Raw genomic sequence first — 23,680 nt, 5'->3', positions numbered from 1 at the left:
ACCCCTCCACAAGCGTCACCCTGACAGTCAGAGCCCACCTGTCAATCTGCTGCTCTAATTGTTCACTGGGATGGCTTTCATTTAAACGCCTCTCTGTCCCCACATTCTCTCTCGCGCACGCACACACACACACCACACATAAACGACACAGGAGGGGTGCGTCCTGTTCGTGGACACATTAACCGATATGTAAACTTGTAATGAAATAACTAAATGAGAGGTGCTGCGAAAAGTTAATGCGCAGTCTCTGTGTTTGTGTGTGTGTGTGATTTCCAAAATCAAAATGAGATTAGTCGCTGTTACTGAATTTCACAGTACAGTAAGTTTACGCTTTCATGGTCTTATTGACACTAGGACGGACAGATTCTGCCACTAAATCATATCCAAATAAACAGCCTGTAAAAGATAGATGCCCATTCAAAATGGCTCAAACCACCAAGAAATCTATTAGACCTTGTTGATCCTGCACAGGGAGGATCATCTTTGTTACAAGCACAGCAAACTCAGGCCCGATTTACTGGGATTATACGATTAACCCATCGATTAATAACAATTCAAGTACAGAGTGAGACAAAACGTGAAAAGCTGTGTGTCTCCACAAAGGTCGAGAAAACACATTCATCCCCCAATGCAAATAATTCTCAGGCCCATTTCAAAGTTAAAACATATACACGTTTGCCCTTGAGTTTCCATCTCAGCACAAACGTCAAAGAAATATGACGCCACGAGGTTTCTCTTCCTCGCATGGCCTCGGCTGTGCAGTGCAGCTCTTTGCTCTGTCTCAAAAGTTTTGCAAAAATGTGGGTATTTTCGGTGACCTCTTTAGTGGGACAAAGGAGGCTGCAGATCGATTCGTTACACCTTTTTAGCGAGGCTTCTGGTGAAGGGGAGGGGCTCTGAATCCACAAGAGGCTCCATTAATAGCCTACACTCCATCCTAACTATTATCCACCATAAAGTGTTTATAAAGGGCACACAACTAGGCTAATGTTATCTGAAATGAGACGGCGTGATATATCCGTTTAACACGGAACCTGCTTGGGGAAAGAGTGAAGAAGAGAGAAGGAAAAAGTTGTGTTTTTATTACTGGTAGCGGGTGTGGGGATGATCACAACATAACTTGGATGGCATGAGACGTGGCTCAGTTCACCCTGGATGCGCGCCTCCGTCTGCAGCCAGGCTAAGGACTTGTGGACATTATTCACGCAGTCCGGGCTACTACCGGAGGTTTGGACCGGACTATTCAAAAGAAACGGGATTACAAACTTTCTGCAAAACGTCGACACAGTCCCAGTTTAACTGATCCTGGTGAGTTTCTGAAATATCACGTTTTTTTACGATTAACAGACACACGCTGCAGCCGAGTGTCTCCTCCCGGTTACGCACGAGAGCAAAGCCACAGCAAAACTGATAATCGGCGCAGTGAAGATGCCCGAAGTCGCTTAATATGTGGTAAAAGAAATACCAAGTACCGCCCCAACATCTGTCTGTCCCCGTCTGCCCGCTGATTGACGGAGCCGAGCTACGTCACTAATATGTCCATCCTGTCTGCAGGCAGACAGACAAACAGACAGACAGACAGGAGAACTGTAGCTCCTACAGCCACTTTTCTCGGAGAAGCTTTGTATTTATTTTTTGGAATCTTTCCCTTCCTGTTCAGGTGTAAAGGAGTTGAGAGTAATTTATCAAAATACAAATCAATATTATTATTAAAGTGCAACTTTTACTCTTGGCTCACTCAAAATAATCCTAATGTTGATTATCGAGTAAATTGCCAGAATTTGTTTTTCATGATGATGTGATACACCGACAACTACCTCAGCCACAATACAGAAATATAAAATGTTGGTTGTCTTTACACAGAGGATGAATATGTTATTTGCTTTAAGTCTCTTTATTTCTCCTACATACTTCAGTAACATTGAAAAACAAAATTTGAAGCCTGGTTCTCTTAGTGAATCCCGTTGTGTTGTTAGTTCTAAACTATTTTTAATGTTCAGAGTGTAGAGAAAGCTCACGAATCACAGCAGAGCAACTTGTGCAGGATGTGATCCCGGGCCAGCAGGGGGGGACATGTGGTTCAAGACACGAGGGAAACAACCTTATCTGCACTGAAATATTCGGACATGAGCAGGACTTATTCAAGATGAGAGAACACGACCATTTTTACTTTAAATGACATGGATTTGTTTTTGCCTTACATCTTCTTTTTTATCGTCTGTTTCAGTTTTTCCTCCTACTTCAGTTTTTCTCCTTCTCACTTCATTGTGAAATATAAACTTAAAATAAACAAATGTACTTTTACTTAAATCTAGAGTCTGTCCAACACATGATCGTCTGTTTGGCTTTTACAGACACATTTTTATGAAATTGCTGCTCCATAAAATAACACAACATTCAAAGCTCTGTAGGTAAAATGAGAAGCACTGAGACAACATTAATACCACTGGTGGTTTTAATCTTGTGATGGGGTCAACATGAGCCTTCTGACTAGTCTACAGCTACACAGCCACACAAAACAATCTGTGATGCTCTGTGTGTGACACCTGTCGATCATTGTCAATACGGCATTTTTCCCATGCTGCCCACGTGCACCACAGCAATAAAATCATCACAGGGTATTATTATTGCAGCTGATACTGAAATGACTATGCCCTCTTCGGGAGTTTATGCCTGTAACCTATGACCTATAGGACCTATGACATTAAACATATGTTTGTTTCAAATACCACACACTCTCAAAATTCAGATTCAAATTGGTAGCCACGTTCAACTACCTAAAATCCAACCAGCCATGTCCATGTGCATGTATGACAAAAGCCAAACACATAAACAGTTGTTCTACCCCCCACCCCCCCCTCCAACTTGTATACATGAAGCCCCTCTTCTACATACTGTGGCGCAGTGACAGGCTGACGACATGTCGTCTTATTTTCTTTTCTTTCGCATGAAGATCCTCCCTCAGAGCGGGTGAGAACATTCACGTAGCCGTCATGTACATACATTATTCTCTACTTGTTTTTGTCTTCCCCCCCCCCCCCAGGTTTGACATGACAACCTAAAGAGACACTGTTTAGAAGATAAGATCTACCGCATCATACTGCAAAGGAGTCCAGCTGGTTGTCAAATCAGGTGAGGGAACAAAACTCGTGTACAAATAATGTAAATTTAAATAAGACTGTGGGGTTACTATAGAAATTTAAAAATAAAGGGAAATATATGCCACACCAACATACTTTTTTCATTTCTCGGTTTTGATAATACATATGTATAAAATGTCACATTTTCCATGTTAAGCCTCATTCTTGACAACTGTTTTTAACATTTAAGCACACGAACCCCTGGGATTACAATTCCTCCTGGGCCATATTTACATGTGGACTTGTTCGATATGCAAACTAACAAGGCAGAAAATTATTTGCAAAATAAGCTTCTTTTTTTTCTTCTTCTTTTTTTTAAATAAATAAAACTTAAGTCACACACTCCCAGGTTTGTGTGGTCATATGTGTTTAAATCCTTCAGTCAGGACTTGTTACCTGCTGTAACAGTAAAACAATACGAAGCTTCAATGCAGCTTTTCTCTCTCTCATGCCATCACTATCCCCATTTTTTTCCTGAGTGTCACATGATCATCTAACATGATCCATTTGTGAAAAGAGGTGATATGCTAAAATATTAGATAATGTGTGTTCGAGCCCCACACATTTTGTTTCAGTGCATCTGACAAATTAAAGGCTTTGATTTATATCCAACGCTTCCAGAAACAATAGTTTTAGCATGTTGTGTTTTAGTTTGAGTTAAGTTTAAGAATACATTTTTGATTGTTGTGTTTATAGTATACTATATTGACAAAAGCCACAATGAACTAAATTATGAATTTAATGACTACTTTTTAATGACTATAAAGATGGCTGACCAGCTGAGTTTTTCAGCAGCAATAAACTCCTGACCTCAAAAGATGTAGATTTAAGTTTGAGTATTGCACATCAAAACTTTGCTTTCATGCTGGCAGATTTCTGTATTAGACTTCTTGACAAAACTCTGCATTTATATTTTTAATGTTACCTGTATAAATCTTCCAAAGGGCCAGACTTTTGAACTCATTCTTTCTCTAAAATAGTGTAATCTTTTTTTGTTAGTGCCATTCAAATAAGTTAACATTTGGAACGATGAAGGCTCACAGCTTATGATAATGCCTCTCTTCATAATCTTGAGTAATCTTCAATCAATGATGGGTCCTATCAGATTCCAGACACTCATTGACAGGCTGAATATAAGAATATATAATAAAAAATTAATAAAGAGGCTCTAACTTTGACATGAGCTATATCTCTACATCTATCAGATAAGACTGCATAATTAAAATGCCAAGTGTGAATATGGAGAAAGAGAGAGAGAGTGAGTGTGAGAGAGGTTTTTGATATTTTATAGACATTTACTTTTCCACGACTTGTTTAATGTGTAGACTTAAAAACGATATGTTGCTGTAGTTTTGACAATGCAATTAAAGAATTGTAATCCCCACCTGAGCTTTTTTTGATTTAGTCAGTTTGGACGAAGCATGTGATGAAATGCTGTGCAGCAGTGACAGATGCAAGTTTATTAAAGGATTGGAGTCTCACAGGGATTCAAGGTGTTATTTTATAGCGGTGAGAAAGCTCAAGACTGAGAGGAGGGAAAGCAGCTTCAGCTTGTTTACGTGAACTATGACACAATTGTTCAGCAGAATATATACACAGTGCAGTGCTTTTTTTTTCTTCCTCAAAATATGTTTTTCTTTTAAACATGAGCTTCATTACATACCACCACAGGCAAAAGTTTATCTGTGCTTAGAGACAAACAGTGTGACAGAGAGATTTCCTGCTTCCTGGAACAACCTTACAAAAAAATTCTAACCAACTCGGCTGAATAAAGTGACATATTTCACGTTTGGAAATACCAGCCTTTCTGCCATGCACACTCCTTCCCTCTCCTCCTCCCTTGCCTTTTGTTTTCTTTGACACATGCACTCCAATTAGCATTTTTCAGCCATTAAGGAGGAAAAAGAAGCAGCCAAATGTTTGTCTCACCAAGCTCTTCTTACGACAAGACTTTTCGAGCCCCTGTGGAAAAAATATATATATTTATAGCATTCAGACAGATTCAATATTATCCTCAATGTTAACATCATCTTTTTCCCATAACAATTACAATTGCTTTGTCTGGGAAAGCGATGTGACAATGCAGCCACTTGCGTCTATCAGAGCAGTTGTCAGTCTGCATTTGGTGCAATTAAAATGATTTTAGGAGAAAACACAAACAATTAGGATTATTTTCTTCCTCAGTGACATCCTGTAATCTGTTAAACATTTTCATTTTCTAAATATTTCCATTTCTTTTACGGACAGATATTTTTCCTTGCACATTATGACTTCTCAACACACTAAGCTTCCCATAACCTTTTGCGATGAAACACAACAGTCTCTTGGGGAGATCAGGCAAAAACTGCTTAGTTTATACAGTTACACGTTTTTTTGTCACCAGGCCTCTTCTGTGTCAAATTAGAGCATCCTAATCTTCGGCTTTACCCCTAAATTTAAATCCGCAAATCTCAAATTGCACTGATCCCATGCTGCAGGGTTTGGCTGCAAAAATCTTTCATGGCTGCAGTTGTGCTGCACATTAAGGGAAGGAAATGCTCTTGAAAAGGTGCTTTTTTTTTACATTAAAACGACTTGTGTGCACAGAACCGGTCGATCCGTGCGGTTTGAGGCATATATTTATGAATAGGAACCTTTAATTAGGGCTTGTGTTTCCTCCCTAGTCACATTGAAGGATGGTCCTCGCCGACATTCATTAATGATAATCACCAGGAGCGATGGCATAGCTACAGGCCAAGTCTCAGGGGACCCGACACTTGAAAAGAAGCATTAAATTACACAGAGGGACTCTTTAATTGCAAAAAGAAAAATATATAGCCATCATTGTTAAATATGATCTTTTGTAAGCCTTTTACTAGTTCGGGGATTTGTCTAAGGGTTTCTCATACTCATACTCCTCCAAATGAAGCTAGAGATATGACTGCAGTAATACACACACAGTGTTTTTTGGAAGCACTGAAATATCCCAAAGTGAGAAACTTAAAAACTGGGAACATTTTATTTATCTGCATTTTGTTGCCAACATAAAAATCAAAAGCAAGTCAGACGCATATTTGTCCGGCTGTACATTCATTCTTTCAAAAACATATTAGTTTGTTTTAAAGAATCTTTTATCCTCAATCTGTCTTAAACATGTAGTTGTCTAGTTTATTAAATTATAAAACAGCTTCATTCATCTAAAGCGAGATCGTGTAAGATTATAAGAAAACTCAGATGTGACAGCCTCTGATCAGTGCAGACTGACACAAGCTACTGTGTTACACACACTTTGGAAATTACACACACTTAAGAAATCTTCACAATCACTTTTCATCGTGGTGTTTGGGGTGTGTATGAATGTGTATAGATCTCAGGCCAATTTTGTTCTAGAAAAGTGATTCTGTTTGAAGTGAAACTGGTTTGAGTTGATCATGAATTACACTGAGTTACAGTACAAGTGATTTTGTTTAAGTGAATAAACCTGCAGGTTTGTTTAATTGAGATTTTAAGTAAGCTGTGAAATGAACTTATGAACTGCACTCTCCTTTTCTTTCCTATTATTCTTCATTTAGCAAAATTGTTTTGTAATTCTTGTGCGAATTTATTTCTAAAAATTCATGTATTTTGTTTTACTTTTGGTTTTCTTCTATTGTGGCTGCATTGGTCATGTTGTCCTTACGTCAAAGAAACAAAAAATGAAATAGAGTATTTCACATGTTTGTTAATGAAAATATCTTGATTGAAAAATAAGTGGTTTGGAAAACACGCACACACACACACACACACACACACACTCCTGACCTAATTGCTCAGTCTCACTCAACTAATTAATCACAGCTGACTTAACATGGTGACAAGGTTAGGTAGGTGACATTCTACAAAAATCTGTTTTTCTGCCTCCTCTTTCTCTTTGTTCTTCCACTTTCTATCCTTCCTTAATTCTCCCTGATTTTTTTCTTTATCTGTTATTATGTTTCTCCTTCCTTGCCTATTTCTCTTTTCAAATCTACTTTTTGAACTTGTTTTCTTTTTTCCTGTTTCTTTCTTTACTTCTGTCTTGCCTTCCTTACTTCATTTCCTATCTTTTTCTATCAGATCATGTCGAAGTTGAATCCAAATGGAGAGCATAACTTGGGACACATCTATTTTTACCTGGTGGTGGTGGTGGGGGGGCTTGCAGAGGTGAGAGTGGGCATGCTGGGAAAGAAGGAGGGTTGGGGCGGGGTCACAATGCTCCATTAATCAAAAAGAATGACACTCATGTTGTCCCTGACAACCATCCTGCCACCCGTACGTCTGTTCCCCTCCTCCTCCATCCCACTCAGACAGGACAACTTTAGTGATGGGGAGGGTGAAGAGACAAGAATTGGGGGGGGGGGAGCGAACTTTATTAATCAAGCATCTGAGATTAATTGTTATGAAGTGTCACCCATAAATTCTCCATTTGGATTTAATAATTTTGGAGGTAGACTTAACAATCTCTGTCGTGATTTGAGTTTTATTGAAGGGGCTGCAGAGAAAGAGAGAGAGACAGAGAGGGAGAGAGAAGCAGTGACACAAATAGCTTCTCAGCGGACAGTCCCTCTCTGCATGACAGTTATGAAATACAATTATCAGCGAGATCTGCTTAAGAATTCATCAACTGCACCCCGGCCTTCCAAGGAGAGTAGGGGGGAAAAAATCCCACATACAAAGCAAGTCGTAACTGATAAGACTTCTCTTTTCTTTGCTGCCCTTAAACTATCATTTCAATTTTTCTCTGTTTCGGACGTGTTAAGTCACTGTCAAGGTATGGTACACATATGGCTTTGAAACTGCTCTGTGAATTATATTAAAGCATAAATCATTAGGTAATCAGGGAATATGGTAAATGGCACACCACATGCAAATCACAGAGATAGTGAGTAGTTTGTTTGAAATGTATCACCCGTTGGTTTGCATCAGGGTCAATAATAGCAGTTAATCTCCCCGAGCAGTGAAAATATACTGTCACTGAATTGTACAACACCCTGTCAGCTCTCAAAAGTAACAGAATCATAAAACGCAAATGATTTCAATCAACTGTCGCCTAATTGCAGTCATATCTTTTGAAATGAACGAAGAACAGCCACTATGTAGGTTGACAGTGTGCATAAAATTTGCATAGCTTTGCATATCACACCGCTATTAATGTTAGTTTTATTGGAGGCTTGGGTATTCCTGCTTTTTTTGTGCGTTGGCATTGTCTTAAAGGAACAAGGACAAAACTGTCCAGATGATAGTTACAGAAAACGGTTTGACTCAACTATCATTAAGACACTTTAACAAAATGGAGCTAATTTCTACATCAAAGAGCAGAGTCTGGCCTTGTTTCTATCTGAGAACACTATTATATCTGATCCAGGAAGCTATTTCCTGAGAAAGGTAATCTGTCCGGTGAGGATGGTTTGACAAAAGACAGATCTGAGGGATAAAAAATGACTGTGTCTTTGTTCAGAATAATAATGGAAAGCCTTTATGTGACAATTTTTGGGAAATGCTGGAGAAGCTTGTTAAACATGTGCTTCTAACTACACGTTCCCTTGAGCCAGATATCATCCTGATCATGCTCTGGCTCTGTGAAAAATTACTAAAGCTGGGTCCGCCCTAAATGTTTTAGTGAACTGCTTCACCCAACACCATAGCCGATACCTCACGGAGACCACATCATGAGATCAGCGTGGTAAAACCCAAGCCCATCATCCCCCATCAGTAAATGCAGTCGTCTGCTGGTAATGTGTGACTTCTGAATGGCTCCTTCCCTTCAGGCTTGTCTGTTTCAGCAGGTCAGGAGCAGTGATTCAATGAGATGGTGGAGTAAAATTTTTAAATAATGTTGTGGCACTTGAGCACATCAGGATGCCAGACCACAGGCAGCCCCTCAGTGTGTTTACATGCACTGTGTTAATGTGATTAACTCCAGAGAAAAGCAACACAAACTACTAAAATTCAAGTTTAGTCTTTAACTTAAGTTTTTTTATTTGAGTTTTGGTCGCAAACAGATTATGAAAAACCCAATTAACAGAGCTCACTTGTCATAGTATCTTTCAGTCTCTTGTCATTTATACCATAATTGAATTGCTTGTTTGTTTGTTTTTTTCTAATAGAAGACCAGTTTCCTTCTTCTGAGCAGTGATGAAATAAGTCTAAAGGAATTCAATTCTTTTAGGAATAAAATGTTTGTGCAACTAAAACAAAAATAAATAAATAAAAAAATAAAAATAGTTTCTCAATTTCTTAGAAAGAGTTTTAAAACCAGCAAAAAGATTTGACTGATCGAAAAACCGCCATGTCCCTAACATAAACAGGCTAAAACATATGACAGAACTACTTTAGAAACAATTTTCTGCCTCAATTCTGCCTCTGCACACCTGCAAATCAAATGTTTTAATACCCTTTGACAGAAAAGACACATTCTTTGGGTGGAATAAAGAAATAAAACATCCAACTGTCCTCGCCATGGCTCCCTCCGTTCATTGTGTCTGCCCCAGTGGTCAAGGACACCCATATCAGTGGACGTCAGGGTAGGCCTCATCCATCAGAAAGCTATGGGTAATGGAATCAACCAGTGACAATGATCATCAGCACTGCAAACAATGGCCCATAAACATCCCCTGACAAGTGGTCAAATGTGGGAAAGCTGTGTTGGGGGCTGGGCAAGAGTTTGAAAGATTGTATGTGAGGATGTGTGTGCGAGTGTTTATGTGTATATGTCCATATGTGTGTAAAATGGTGTTGCAAAATTGCAGAGAAATGGAGAGGAAGATATGGCCTTGGGGGATGGTATGGAGGGCCAACATGCTACCTCTGAAAACAAATGTCCCCCATGGGTTGAAGTTCAAACATTCCCCAGCTCATTTTACAAGTTTGCGTCCCCTACTTTCTCTTCATCTTCCTATTTCTTCTTCTTTTAAGATAAGCTTTTATCCGAGTTTTGTATTATCAGATCACTTGCAGCAGTGAGGACACCTTTTACCGCTTTCACCACTTTTTAATGAAAATTCTCATTCAATATGGGAAGTTGCAAAAATTAAACTTCTAGTACAAGTCTTAAAAATGCTTACTTCTGCTGAAAAAGTCCAAGTAAAATATGGTCAATCATTGTTTCCATTCTCTCTCAGTGAGCACTGAATAAAACCTCATTAGAAAGAAGTTAAAGGGAGAAAGTAGAGTCCCCCCCCCCCCCATATTAACTCTCTATTTCAAAAAATTGTTGTTGCTTTGTCAACATTGGTGTTTCGTCACTCCATTTTTTTTGTCAGCTGGTTTCTCTCTCTGCAAGACTCTCTCTCACATGCACATGTACACACACCAGTTTAATTAGCCACCATTTGTCTCAGCTTTCCCTCTTTTCTTCTGTTTATCCAAACGTCAGGAATGACAATGGCCAATTAGCGCAATGAAATAGTTTAGCCCTCTGTAACACTCGGAACTGTAGAAGCCAAGTGGGATATTTGCTTTAGGCGTGTGTTGGTGTGTCATATCCATGCGTCAGTGCTGGTGTGTGTTGATGTGTGAGGAGAAGGTTCAAACAAAAGCACAGCAGGTGTTTGTTGTTTATATTCTATTATTTAGTCAATATCACTTGTAAATTTAAAATTTTTATTTCAGACCCATCACAAAAACAGTGACTTGGTTATCGGGACAAAATGTGTAAAAGTGCAGTAGAGAAAAATCTTTTTTGTTTGTCATTAGAAATTGACCCTAAGATTTGCTTGCTCTTAAAAAATCTCAAAAAGCAGGGCAACAGCTTGATTACAGGTCCTACAGTGATTTATTTAATTGTCTTCAGGATTCAAATTATTAATTGGCAAAGCTTTAGCTGAAGTGCACTTCAAAGTACTCTTTGTCATTCATTTGTATCTTGTGAAAAAACCAAAAAGGCAGTTGTGACGATATCATTAACAGTCTCTCCAAATTGAAACAGTCATCAAGAGTGTCTTTAAATGTCTCCAGAAGCTTTTTGTTGAGAGCAAATGACATCTCGCTCATTTTGCTGGTGGCTACATGACTGATGTGTTGAATAAGACAGTCCGTTTTGACGCTTTTTGAAGGCTCTGGGTTTGAAGTATATGATTCTGAAGTGCCAGCATATGCTTAGTGAGATAAGTAATATGACACACAGACATCACAGCCTGCAAATCTTTCGTCTGGCTGCCTTGAGTGTCCACATCGGGCGCTTTTTCAAGAACACTTTACAACTGTCACAACTGACTGTCAGCACGCACATTACACACGCAAACGAGCTCATTTTGAACACAGATTAAGACAGCTGTCATATCATAAAAATATAAATTCATCCGGACTAAAAATACCAATAATTTGATCCCAGGCGTTTTAAAAATTAATTTGCTATTTAAGAACCAAAGAATCCTCCTTCTTAGCACCAGTTTGTTCATTAGAGTAATTAAATCAACTATTCATCCTGGGGAGTGAAGCTTGATTTAAAGCAGAAGTCATTGAAAGTAACACAGCACTAACAGCCATTCAGATGACAGCCAAGTTTCCCCTGCTGTGTCTTCTCTCTCTCTGAACAAGATGCATATGACTGAGCTACCTAGCATAAAGAGCTGAATACTACTACACACCTAATACATTTTATGTAGTAGTATAGCTATATGTATGGCAACACACATGCACACAGAAGCACACACGCCAGTCGGCAGGTCAGAGCTGCAAGCAAAGTCGCTGACATTGTGGCACTTCGTTGGCAGTATTGTGCAGGTGTCGTCTGCACACAGGCTTCTGAATAAATGGATCTGAAATGATTTACCTAGGGTATCTGCCACCTGAGCACAGACTCATGCACTGTTACCTTGCACACACACGCACACATACACACACACACGACAAGCTTCTTTCCTCCCTCTGGGTTGTTCATACAGAGATGCTGACGCAGAGACACACCAACACCAAGAGGGAAGAAGACAGAAATCTGGCAGAACTGCATTCTATTGTGTCGTCCTGAGTCACATTATCAGACAAATACAGAGATTTACCAATCTGACGTTTATCTTACAGTTTACAGACTCTCATTTTGTGGTTTCTTGATTTACACCTACTTGTTTTCAGATATAATGAAAAATATGACTGAGGTTGTGCCAAGAATAGCAAATTCTCTGACCTCAGCTTCTGCAGTAATGTCTGCAATATTATCAGTAGAAATATCCACTATTACACACTAACAACAAGAGACGTCTCTACAGAAGCAGTAGCAGCCCACAGGACGAGTGGCTTAGGGCAAGACATCCGGATAACAGCGGCTGTTGTCACCTAAAAGCCACTTGCAATCAACCTTGAGAAGAGTACACCTCCTTGTTCTTGTGATAAAAATGCAGAGTATGAGTTAATAAAACATTGTGTGTTTATATATACTGTTAACACTGTGTAGGCATGAAAACGACTGTATCAAGCTTTGTCTGTGCGTGTTCAATTTGATACAAAAATAGCCGACACGTATGTATTAGTGTAGCAAGTGTGGTGATGCCACAGTTAAAAGCTGTGCATATTTTATCAATAAGATAAAAGATGCAGTACATGTTGTCTTTAGGGGAAAAATGTAATTTTGTCTACATTGTGTTGATCATAAATGATTCAATTCATAGGGACCTGGTGGCCCAGTGGTAGAGCACTGGGTTGGGACTCAGAGGGCCCAGCCACCAAGGGCAGCCCTGGTGCCGGTCCCGAGCCTGGACAAAATGGAAGGGCATCTGGCATAAAAATTCATGCCAAATCAATGTGTCCAACACATTCCACCGTGGCGACCCCCAAAGGGACAAGCTGAAAGCTGTTGACTTGATTTGACATTTGACCATGCAATTTTACTGTATTAGATACAATCAGTCATCTTTAAATTCTACTTAAATGCAATTTTCTGACAACTAGGAAAAGAAAATTTGCCATTTGTACAAGCTTTGAACAGCCGCCAAATATTTAGACAAATCATTGGCAAGAATGTACAGCTTAGTTAACCACCAACACTGCTGGTAAGTAAATAAATGTAATCACTGCCATTATCTCATTTGACAGAAGAAAAAGTGGAGATTTCAGCAAATTTCCTTTTCAGCATGTTTGCTACTAATTGGCAATATAATAAACAACAAACAAAAAATCTGAATGTTCTTCCTGCTTTGACACAGGTGCATTGAGGGTTAACAGTTTGACTCTGAAGGGAGACATGTCCTCGGCAGATGGTCAAAAAGTTGACACTGGCGCAAAGGTGAAAAACAACAAAGTCAAGCGGTGAAAAACGGAAGCATCGGAGAGACACATCATCATCGCACCTCTCTGACACTCTGTAGGGCTTGACCTTACCAGGCTGCTGGCTTGTCAGAGTGGCCTAATCAAGTAGTAGGCAGGGCTGCCAGACCTGCCCTGGTCTGAGAACATGCACAGCCCTGACTTCATCAGTCCAGCTGATACATGTGTATAAAATGTGTGGTTTTGAAAGTGACCATTTCACCTTTCTTCCATATTCACTTGAGGTTGTTCTCCACATAGACAGCACAGTGGAGCTATAGGTCAAATAGGAAAGGTGGTGCATGGGATAGCTTGTCTACAATGGACAAGTATACAAAATAGCACTCTAAATATAAAATATCCTGATGTTGTTGTTTTTTTTAAAGTTTGGATTGTGTTTAAGCAGCTTTGTGGTTAATTGTGTGTCAATGTGCTTAAATAAAGGATCTAAGAATGTCTTCTATTAAAACACATAGTAACAGATTTTGCAGGTTTCATGCAGTGCTCCCAAACTGACGCCATAACGGTATTATCAGTGTGACCATAAATTCCTTTGAAGCAGCATCTTTCATACCATAGGCTGCCTTGAAAAATCAGCTTTTAGGCGAAAACTAATTACCATCAAACATAATGTATATAAATTTTATTACCCTCTAAATCGACACTGCATAGAGGTTTTAAGGTAATATGCATTAGAAACATGTACATTATCACACTGCAATTGCAGAAATGCCTTCATTACATCAAACAACCTCTTTTAAATTACAACTGTGTTACTATTACTGCCATCTACAAAATGCAATTTAAAGGTGGTGACTAAAAACATGAATATCATTACAGCCATATTAAAAAATATTATTGACCTTTCTGTTGGTATATGAGTGGACATCAAACCCACCTTTTTAAAGTCCTTGCCTTGAAGAGTGTTGTTAACATATGCCAGTCTTAATAAATTATCTCTGTCACATTATTTAAAAAAAAGTAAGTATAACTCTACAATTTTATGAGCCTCTAAAGGTGAAGGCCATGCATATTAAGTTTTTTATGCACCGTGAACTTTAGAGGCATGCTACAATAGGTTACATAATTAATTTCCGCAGAGAACCCTGAGCCATATATTTAAAAAATTTTCCTCGTTCTTAAAGGGTGATAGCTCCTTGGTGTTGGAGAATGCAAAAATGCAAGAATGTAAATTGGAGTAGGTCAACATGTGCGTAATAATTAGAACCGATGCAAAAGTAATAGTAAATGAGTTAATGCACATTGATAAAACAGCAGCTAACCATTCATTTCTGCTTATAGTTAAGCAGAAGACAGGGCTGTAGAGAGTTTTCAGGTCAGGGGTTTCTATTTTAGGAGTTAAATTATTTTCCCCACTTGATACAACATGACAAACTTTGAAAAAATATATTAAGAACTGTATTTAAAGGTCACTGTGATAAAACTATTCAGTGTATAAAGCAGACACACACAGTCCTACAAATCTGTACCGGCACTTTTAATTCCTTTGCATTCGAGTCGGATATACAATCGGAGGGAATAGTGGAGATGGCCAATTGCTCTGAGCCCTCGCCACATTGCAGTTGTTTACTAAATGTAATCATCTGGTTTACTCATGAAATAAATTTAAACCTGCGTGACACCCTCTGTGCACAGGAATGTGAAATCATTTTGCTCCATTTCTTGTGATAATTGGTTTCTGGGTCGGAACTTTTTCATAGCATCTTGCTTGCCACAAAGAACATGTGGAATAGTAACTTTTAACAAGTTCTTAAATCAAGTTACAGCTAATGAGGTGATATTGATTGTGATTATTAAAAGCTGATGTCAATATTTCAATATCAGTTTGGTGCTACCATTTTTATACATCTGTTACACTCATTATTAGCCAAGTAGGTTAGAGAGAGAGAAAGAAAGTAAAGTTTATATTAATTATAATATTAACAACTGACCAATAACAGGCAGAATATATGGCACATAGCCTAAAGGGTTTTCACTGACTGGATTCATCTTTTGTCTATTCATCACTCGTATATTTGCTATACTACACATTCCAAACATGGGCAGACCCGGTAAAGTCAACACTTTTGAGTTAAACAAGAGCACTATAACCATCCAGTGTAGCTTTGTTAAGTGTTTGTACATCACACCAACAGACCAAAGGCTTTTGTTTTCAGAACAGTGATATCCTGTTGGGATTTTCATTTGAGTCACAGTGTGTAATACACGTTAATTTGATGAGCTTAGTCTCTTTCTCTCGCTAAGTCTCCCTCCCTTGATGTTACTACTCCATTACAAGTATTTATTAACACATACTTAGCAGAAAGGCTGGTGAAGCCTTCCTGCTATATGGAAGTTTAAACCTCTTTAGGTAAGAGTTTTGGATGAATATAATTTATTGTAGTGATATAATTTTTAGGTCTCTATATACAGTTGGTAAAAGCAAATGGTACAAGCGTACGTACGTTCATGACTGCAACGCATATAGTGCACTTGATAATGACAGAGAGATGGAGAGAAATTATACGTTTTTCTGCCATATTGTTAAAGTGAACCGCTCTAACCGAAACTAAGATACTCATGAGTTTCACCAGTTGTTTATATATTGTAGAAGCCAAAATCCTGTGGGGGTTTTAAAACACTTTGATGAGGTTAAAAAAAAAATGTGAAGAAAAAAAGGAACCTGAATTATCCCAGTGTTATCAGGTAATAATTCTACATACATTACTAAACAAAATCCACCTTGTAGTTGACCTTTTGCCTTACAGAATCCACCCACAGAGGCGTTTTTCTGACAAACCACAGCTGACCTACACGTTGTAGTTTCCCTGAAAGTCCCTCTCCTTATTTAATTTTTTTTAGCAGCACATAAAAAGTTTACCATTGTTTCACATTTCTTCTATTATGTCTCCTAACTTTAATACCTTTTTTACGTTCATTCTGCTTAAGGCTCTGTGTCACACTTTAAAGAGGGTTTTGGATTGGACCCAGTAAAGAGCAGAAAGCAGAGGACTTGGAAGGCAAAAACAGTTTATTTATGGGGAATGAAGGTAACCGGGGTAGGAGACTCGGGACCGGAGAGGAAGGCAGAGGTGGCCGGGAAGCGGTAGGGAACTCTGAGGAGAAAGGAGACAGAGGTGAATGACAATAAATAGCATGGGGAAAAAATAGGCAGGATAAGAGATCTTACTGTGGGCGGAGGTGCGGAGCTACGGCAGAGATCAGGTAGGGCACGAGAGGAAAACAGCAGGAGACCAGGAACTTAAGGCGGCTGGCAGAAACAAGGAGGACAAAAACGGGAAGACCCACACAAAGCACAACTTAAAGACAAAGTGACAACTAAAGGAAGTAGCAACAGAAAAGACACAGGGGAGCAGACAATAACTCAGACCCTGATTAAAAGATTGATACAAAAGATCTTCTTCATAAATAAATTCACCAGGTAGGAAACAGATGTTCGAAAGCACTGGTTAAACAAAATTAAACAGACGTCCACTGGGACGCTGTCATCAGGCAAGCAGGTAACAAAGTAGCAAACAAAAACATAGACTCTCAAAAGCTAACATAGGAATCTCAGAACAGAAGAGCAGACAGAAAACTCGAACTAGACCTTTAGCGAGGATTCTTTCAGGACCAGAGATAGGCTCATCGCTAGGAAGGTAGGAAAGACGACCTGGCAGAGAGGGACAGGTGAACGGAGCATATAAGGGAGGCAACAGTTGAATGGAATGAGGCTGATTGGAGCTCAGGAGAGAGAGGAGAGAGGGATACAGAGAGGGGAGGAGAGAGTACTGATCGCCAGGGCCACACGAATCAGACTCACAGTCGTTACACTCTGAAAAACGCTTAGATTTTATGTGATAGGAAACCTCCTAATATTACAGACCTATTAGGCAACTATTATACGTTATCACGTTAGGAATCTAACTATCCACATGGCTATTTTGCAAAGTAAACAATTTCAATGCAGAAAGGTCTGGCCTGCCTTAGACAGAACAACAGAAGCAGCCGAACTGGGGATGAGATTGTTTATGTAAACCAACATGCATGTAAACACAATGTGTAATATTAAGGTCAGCAAAGATGAATAATATAATGACTATATATCATTCAAAATGTAGATAATTTCATTTATATGAAAGGGCTGCATATACTGTAATTAAGAATTGGAAAGACAAAAATTACAGTCATGTTCACAATTACAGTCAAAAACATAATTTTGGATAAAGAATAAACCCCATTTTTGTTATAGTATTTTTACATCCTCTCACTTACTGTGCAGTGATACTACCAGCTAGTCTGCAATAGTACTAGCACTACTACCAAGTAAATAAGTCCAAGAGAAAGAGAAAGTAGTACTTGTCCTTCTCTTACTGCCTCAGGTGGGAAGTTTTACCACACTTTACTTGTCTCTGTCCACTATTATCAGCTCTGAAACACAGACGACAGTGGAAACAGGCAAGTTTGCAATATGGAATCAGCGTCGACAGCTGAATGACGTCAATACAAGAAGCCAACATTTCTGTGTACTTGACCCCTTCCCAAGTAGCGCGAGCCGACACCAATATTGCTGCTGTTGCCACTCAACGCATGACAAGCGAATGGACACTGAGGGAAAGTTTGGTTCTGTTTCTCGCTCATCCCGATCTCCCTCTAACAACAGAAAAAAACAAGCAAATCCAATCCACTCGGGGGGAAAACGACACGCAACAATAGCATCCACCAATAGCACTGTCAAATAACGCCATCTCTCTCGGATGTTAAAAGCTTTAAGAGCTGAGGCCTCTGTGACATTCATAGCCTCTGGATGTCAAAAATGGTTGAAGACTTGAGAGCAGGCCTGTTTTAAAAATACTGTGTGTGGGTGTGTGTGAGCACGTCTTGCAGCAGCAAAAGTGACATTTGAGGGGCACTTTACAGAAGCCAGCGGTTGCTAGGGATCTTCTGTATCACCTAAAGAGCCTTTGTCAGTCATTGGAAAGCTGTCACCTTTTGGGGGGCCGATACGGTGGGGGAGCCGGCTGACAGGTAGGAATTAATGAGAGGTGTATGACAGCAGACCTCAGTGCTCTTGTGTATGTACTGTATGTGTGACTGTGTGTGTTTGTGTGAGAGGACCTTTGTCTCAAGAGGATGAACCACCTTCTTTGTCATCCCGATGTAGGAAGAATAGGGGAGTGATGTTAGAACCAAACAAAAGGAAGATTCAGGAAATTTCTTAGTATCTTGAGCAAAATAATCCTTTTCAATTTTTAGTTTAGTTTGTCTTTTTTTTCCCCCTATTTGAGTGATAAAATAATTAATTGCTATAATGGATGGACCATTTCAGACAGCCAGTCCATCACAGCCATATGGATGTGCTGCTCTTATAACAAGCAGCCGTACACACGCTCACAAGGATCCAACACTTCAGCAAGCAATCACACAACATGTTTACACCTTTGTTCACCTCTGCCCCTGGCTGCATGAGACTGCAAGTACAAATCCGAGCAGAACAACTGAAGAGGCTCTTCAAACATGGTGCTAAATTACATTCTCTTTTACTAACATGTGTGACCGTCTGCCTTTGTCTGTGTGTGTGCAGGCTGGTGTAATAATCTGTGTTCCTTTCCACATTACACAGTTCTCCATCGCAGTAAATGAGTTCTGTCAATGTTTCTGCATCTCAATTACACAAGGAAAATAATAGGCAGCGGCAGTGCAGGACGTGGAAGAGGCGGAGAAGAGGAGAAGCGCAGGGGGAGCTCATCCTCAGAGCTGAGAGATCAAAAGCTCTCTCTTCGACACTTTCTGACTTGTCCAAGTCAGTAAAATAGGGCATAGCCATCAAGGTTTACAAATCTGTTGTATTTTATAAATCATACAAAAATGAAAACAAACCTGGATGTGGGGATACAGCTGCTCTAACATTTTCTATTTGAGGGTAAGTGGGGTAGTTGCTCATCAACTGAAATTTTGCAAATCCTTCTTTTTCCTCAAGCAAAATCTTCTTAGACTAGAAGTTAGTCACTGCAAGTACAGTTGTTAAGTTTCTAGCTAGGTTATAAATGTTCTATGTTGTCAACATAAGCAGCTGCATTCATATAGAGCACCTTTATAAAGTCACCAAGATAATACAGGAAATATCTTTTAGATCCCTTGTGTGTATTGACACCTTAAAGCAAAGCCCGAGTACACCAGAGAACGTGGTTGCTGACAAACATGGCAGACTGCTGGATATTGTTTAATTCAGCAGAATATGGACAAAGACAAACTTGTTTGGGTTAGGTGATGATGTGAGTATTCAAGATGATTAGACCCAGGAACATTCCGAAAACGTAGTTTTGGGAGTAAGATACTTTTACCATACTTTCTGTCATAAATATATAATTTTGTGTGTAGGCAGGTTCGTCTCCAGGTGCCGCGTAGTCCTTGAAAAAAGGAATCAAATACACAATTTTCCTTCAAGATTTATTGCTAAACAATTAAAAAGGTCAAACCAACGTCTAGTCACCACTAAGGTCAATGTCAAGCTCCAGCTAGCACATATGGTTTGTGTCAGCATGAGAGGAAGAAAAAGCAGAACAGCCCAGGACTGAGTTTGCTTCCCGTTTTCACACCACTCTGTCTCACTAAACTCATTTTATAGCTACATATAATTGAGGACACGTCTGATGAGAAGTTGGAAATGACACCTCAGGTGTTGTCAGAACTTGGTCTCCTCTTGTGCACCAATTCACTAAGCTGAACAGTCAAACAGAGTGGTCTCTCTCACCAGGTGAGACCATCGCCAAAAAACCCAGCTGAACGGACAGTTTGACACTGGCAAACTACTGCTTTTGAGGAGGTTTTTTAAAGAACTTTTAACACAATGCACTGAAAACTATGAACACAAATTATCTGTACTTAAAACCCTTAAAATACTTGCAAAGGATTTCTTAGTGAAAGCTTGCCTGAAAAAATGTCCAACAGAATTCCGGCTAATTGGTTGCGGCTACAGTATGCAGCTATAAGAACAGCACATTTATTTTAATACTAAGGTATCTGACAAAGTAGAGGGCAAGTGTGAAAACTCTTATTCTCACGCAGATTGAGAGAAGCATTTAAAACCAGTATTTCATGTGGTTGTGACCAAAGACAGCAGGCCTGAGAGACACTCAAGGACGACTGAAGAAAAGGAAAAGGTGTTTAGATGTGTGTGTGTGTTTTCACGTGAGTCAGTAAATTCTGATAGGAAGATGCTGATTTAAATAACTGACTCTCTACGGATCTGACATAAAACTGAAAAAAGAAGAAAGAGATAGAGGGAAAAAAGTGTGTGGGGGAGGGGGGGAGGCAACAGCCTTCACCGAGTGAGTTTATCAGCTTGGCACCTGCTACTGGAACATTCTTGATGAACCAAAGGTTGTCTTCATTAAGCGCATTAATATTCATGACGCATGGTAATTTTGACACAGAAAAGGTCTTGGTAACCTTTTCGCATGTGAGGAAATTTTTTTACTTCTCAAGGAAATTACAGTCCGGCAATGACTTAATTAATGCTCGCTTTCTTGGCCACGGTTTGAGGGCCTGTCAGTTTGGTGCAGCGCTGGCTGTCAGGCATGCCGAGGGCTCAGGGAGAGAAGGATTGAAGGAGAGGAAAAGACAGGAGAGAAGAAGAGAGAGGAGGAGAGAAAATAGGGCAGACAGATGAAGTCAACATGCACTCGTAATGCCCACAGAACGTGGTAAGAAATTCGTTTTTTTGCCTGCGCTTTAATTCTCCTTTTATTTTGCCCTTTCACCCTTTCTGACTTTTTGACCACTTGATTTATGAGAACATGTAGATTTGAAATCATTCATATATGTGATCTTTCTGAAACATGCGCCATATGCAGTCGTGTAGCCATTTGCAACTGAGATTATTCTATCACAATGAATATTTCTCTAATTAAAACTAATCGTGCACGACTCGCATGCCTTTCTAGTGGTTCTGACTGACATGACTTGAGAATCTTCTGAATCAAACCCCTGTAGAACTGTCTAACGGGTGACAATGTTACACCAATATTCATGTTCATTTTGTCTCTTCAACCACCCAGCAACACACACACACACACATACACAGACACACGCACACACACACCACACACGCGCTACACAAACTAGTTTCCAATATAGTGAATCATGGCATGTCCCGCTTTAACATCGGGCAGTAAAAAATGTGAACATAAGGTAGCATTTCCTTTATCATGTCCCATAAAAATAGCAATTTGCCCAAGCCCTTGTAGCACAATATGGAAGGCGGTGTGTTTGGCTGATAATGTTGAGATGACAGATCGTTCCATACAGGGAGGTTTCTCTGCTGTCTGCCTGCCCTGTGCAATAAATTGCAGAGGAAGACCAAAAGAGAGAGAGACAGAGAAGGAGGGAGTCGCTAGAAATGAAAGAGGAGGGAGGGCAAAAGGAGCAACAAAGAGCGACGACGAACTGGGGTCATTGATGTTGTGGAGGGTAAACCCACTGACACCAAGTTGAATATGAACACAGAAAACACTACACACACACCTGAACACAAATTAATTAACATCATCATTTTCTCCACTGTAGGGGAAACATCTTTAAAATTTCATCTAATTATATTAATTTTCAGTCTATTTTCTTTTATCTAACATCAGAATAACACTTCACCATCTGACTTTCCTTACACTGATTAATTTGAGACACTCAAGATATTTAATTTTGCATTAAACTTCACACAAGCAAGATTTATTGAGTGAACATTTTATTAAAGCTACAGACACACCATTACATCTTGCAGATCATCGGGTGCATCTTCTATGTGACGTGAATATATTGTCACTCGGTAAATATTTCACTCATCACTTAATAAATTAACCAATTCCAAACAAATGACTATGGGCTTTAATATTTTTGTCCCGGGATGTGACAGTTTGTTGAATATGTAAATGCGGTTGAGTCAGATCCCACGACTGATAAAGTAGCTCTGTCGATGTGTGTGAGACTTGCGCTTTCTTACTGAAGATCTCTGGATACGTGTGTCTCTTCTGCTGTGCTTTGTTGCTTTAATCACGCTCACTCAGCTCATTGCTCACTGCTAAACCTGCCTTGAGGAGTGTCAGTGTAAACAACTGTGTCCTGACCACGCCCTTTATTCATGCCAGAATAAAATTAACTAAAAAGTACATTCTATAGGCTGCAGTGGTCTATACAGTTGCACTTCCACAATATTCTAATAATATTACAAATTCTACACCACACTCACAGACATGTACCCTGAACTAGAATGGTTTCATCTTTTACCATGGCTACAGAAAATACTTGATTCGGATTGGCTGGTTGGTGCCCAGTAAAATAGTTCAGTAAACATTGTTATGAACACTGCTGAAGGTACAGTATATTAAACTGCAGGTAACCATAGCAACAAAACGTTTGCTTTAAGCTACAATACTTCGAAACTGAATTTAGGCTGGGGCCAGGCATGTAGAAAATATTAATGATTAATGATTAATTATCAAAATTAGCATTTAAAATATTGTTTCTTGCCACCTGGTAAATTCAAGTCCAATATTAAGTCTCTTTTAGCTCTATTGGTGACTGACTATATTCACCAGCTAGTCGCCAACTTTGTCCGTCTGCTGTGTGATGCTGGACTATGTACATTGTGTTATTATAGAATTTTTGCTGAAAATAATTAGCTGTGAGAGTGAATCAAATGGTAAAGATGAGTGCCAGGTGGTGAAAAAATGGCTTAAAACTTTCTATTAATTTATATAGTGACCATTTATGTAGTGAGGACTGTTAACTCATGTCTTTTTGCCATTGCTAACTGGGCACCTCAGTATGCAGTGGAGTAAGGGTTTCAGAGCGAGGCCCTGATCAGACTGAGTACTGCAACTGCAGGTTGCAAAATGTCAGGTGCAACGCACTGACATTTTTGCTGAAGCCTTAAAAAGAGCGAATCTTACTGCAACTTACAACACAGCAACTGAATCACTGTCCTAGCCGAACTACTAATATATTATTCAACATCAATAAATATATAAAATAATAAAACATAAACATATAAAGTGGGAGAGGGCACGTGCTCTGGCCCTGATCTAGGGTAAGAGGTTCTTCCCACATACTTTGTGGGGTCAGGAGACCCTCAGGGGAGACTTGTGTAGAGCAAAAAGTGCTTAACGACATTAAAAGTCAGTTAACATTAGTTTAACACAAACTGATAGTACAGTTTAACTTATTGAAAAACACTCAACGTAAATCTCAATTCTTCTGACTGGGCAAGGGGAAAAGCATGCAACGACATCAGGCATTTTAATGCAAGT

At 39.4% G+C, this 23,680-nt stretch overlaps 1 long non-coding RNA gene across 1 annotated transcript; it reads left to right on the top strand.

Moving 5' to 3' along the window:
* Positions 1 to 179: 179 nt before the first annotated feature.
* Positions 180 to 15,099, top strand: LOC137124662 (uncharacterized). The gene is made up of 3 exons (XR_010914005.1): positions 180 to 1,308; positions 3,044 to 3,132; positions 13,277 to 15,099. It is a non-coding gene; the product is annotated as an uncharacterized lncRNA (long non-coding RNA).
* The last annotated feature ends 8,581 nt before the right edge of the window (positions 15,100 to 23,680 follow it).

The sequence above is a fragment of the Channa argus genome, chromosome 1, assembly GCF_033026475.1.
Source record: "Channa argus isolate prfri chromosome 1, Channa argus male v1.0, whole genome shotgun sequence".
NCBI classification, from domain to species: domain Eukaryota; kingdom Metazoa; phylum Chordata; class Actinopteri; order Anabantiformes; family Channidae; genus Channa; species Channa argus.
The sequence above is the reverse complement of the archived record's forward strand: the minus strand, read 5'-3'. Positions and strand labels throughout refer to the sequence as shown.